The following is a 2,576-nucleotide window of genomic DNA, read 5'->3' on the forward strand; positions in this document are numbered from 1 at the left end:
AGACCGATCTCAGCGTCGTGTTGGTTTGAGAGCGCTTCGTCAAATTTCTCACTGGAAATTGCTGATCCATAGATGCTGGACTCGTAGATGTTGACGATCTTCACGATGTCTGGCCAGTGTTCGATGTTTCCAGGCTTCCATTTCAGCATGCTCTCGTGAAATGTAAGCCCTGTCACTCCACATAGCTTATTCAGTATGCCTCGCGGATTTCTGACCAGATCCTTTGAATCAATGACGATTGGCTTCTCCCCCTCTCATTCACAAGGTGGTCGTAGAGGTTCTTTGCTGGTTCGAGGCTGCCCAATCTGAATACTAAATCCTGAGAATGAAAACTTGCAAAACCTCTCCCTTCAAGTGATTTCATGACTTCCCACATCGATATTATGGTTTCTCTTGGCTCTCTAATAAGGAAAACATGCTTAAAACCCTCTGGTATGTATTGGTATTGACCTTTTAATGCCACCGCAGTATCCTTTGCAATGACAGCTTCTTTCCCTGGATAAGTTGCTTTGTAAGAGGCCTTTACTCCTTCGTAGCTATATCCCAAAGTTCCAGGTATTTGTCCGAAGAAGTTAACTTCTTCGATAGCCCCAGAAGAGATCCCTGCAAGGAAGAAATGGTCGTGGAAAATCTTGAAAGTCGGTACAGACGCCAACGAGAGCTCTAATGCAGTCGATCGGCTCCGGCATTGGTACCATATCATCACTCCTGGAATACTCCGTGAGGAAGTCATAGTCGGCATTAAAACGTACCACTGTGAAAAAACGACATTTAATATTTAATTGGACGTATATCTAACAACAACAAAAACCTGTATATATGATAATATACCACATACATACCTTTCTGACTAGTCTCCCCTCGACGTTGTTAACGTTGTCACTGTTTTATCAATATCACCATTACCGCATGTCGCATCGTATTTAGAAGAACGCCTAATACTTTACGCATGCGCGTTACCGTGAGGTCCAGCGACTCCCAGAAATTAGATAGGGGGAGTACGGATAGGGGGAGTACTCGCGTCAGAGTGTCCTGTCACCTGGATGCAAAATGTGTCATGTGGTTGCTAGTTACGACACACCCACATTTGGTTATGTATTACGATGTCAAAGATCAGAGTGGAAAGTCCGCGCAGGGCAATTCCTAATACAGTGTGCTCGTGCTCACATGGCGTGCCTCGTCTCTGGTTATCAAAATATAAAAAAAAAACCACGTTTTCATTTGTGCCATTTCGAAGCAAGTGAGTACAATATAGTGATCTGTTCGATTCTTGATCGTAGGCTGTAACACAACGCAAGGCTACGATTTCTCATATATGTGAGAAATTAACCTTCAATGGGAAGATAGAGGACCATGGGCGTACAATGAGGGAGTACTGACGAAGCAGTCATTTGCATACACTGGGAGGGAGTTGTGAATTTTCATGTAAAAGACGGTTTATCTGGGGTAAACACTATCAGTTACACACAAGGGGATAGTTGAGCATTTAATTGTTACCTTCTGTTTGAATATCACGCCGGTTACAGCTAACAAGGATTTTGTAAACATGAATAGAATCGCGGTCACCGCTTAACACGATCATTCCGCGGCCGAGAGAATTACAGTAAGGGGTGGACCATTTAATATGCTTAGGGGATGGGGTGGTAGGTCAGTAAGGTAGCATTAATTTTTTACCTGCTCCATTGTTGATTGTTTTTCCACTCTATGATTTCTGGAAAATTGTTTTCACTCCTTATTTTGGTAGTTTTTTTTTCAAACAACAAATGAACAGAGTCCTTTCTACGCCTGGATTAAAATGTTGTATATTAGATAATTATAATCAGTTGGGGCATAATACCTATAGGCTGTACCTATGTTCAAATGTTTATGCCTCGGGAACTGCAGCTGAGTATAACTCGGGTGAGAAAATAAATGCACATGATCTAAGGAAAGATTATATATCTACATCAAAGGTGTCTGTACCTATTGAACATCTCAAAACAACAATTTCAAAGATCATCAGCTGAATTTACTATAGAATAATTTCAAATATACCCTCTTTATAAGCCATCTTAGGCATTGTTTCAGGATGGCCTAATTACAGTACACTTTAAAATTGAAAGCAGTATTATATAATTTCTTAGTCTGGTTTAAAGTGAAGTATGTTAACTATGCCGATTAGAGGTAAATACTAAAATGAAAATTTAATCTGTGAAGCAATGTAGCCTGTTTCTTGTCCATAAGATGTACCCCTGTTCATGTGGAAACTCTTTGGAAATGTCAAGAAATGTAAAACTGTTGCCAACGTAATGTCTGTTGATCAGTGGTTTACCTCACTCAGTTTCCCAGAATATAAAGGAGGTGACTGATGGGATACCCTTCTACGCTTATCTGGCGGCGAACATTCGGAGCTACTCGATGGTACTTCGACACTGTGCTAAAGGAAAAGTCAGATACGTATTGGACACTTATCGGTAATCACTTGTAATATTTGTCATGAATCAACTGACTGTGATCGTCGCCAACAAACAAAAAGGCTAATGTAGTGAGGGAGCTCAGCGACGTAGCAATGCCCATGGTCTGAAATATACGAAAAT

This window comes from Ptychodera flava, chromosome 19 (assembly GCF_041260155.1).
Source record: "Ptychodera flava strain L36383 chromosome 19, AS_Pfla_20210202, whole genome shotgun sequence".
NCBI classification, from domain to species: Eukaryota; Metazoa; Hemichordata; class Enteropneusta; family Ptychoderidae; genus Ptychodera; species Ptychodera flava.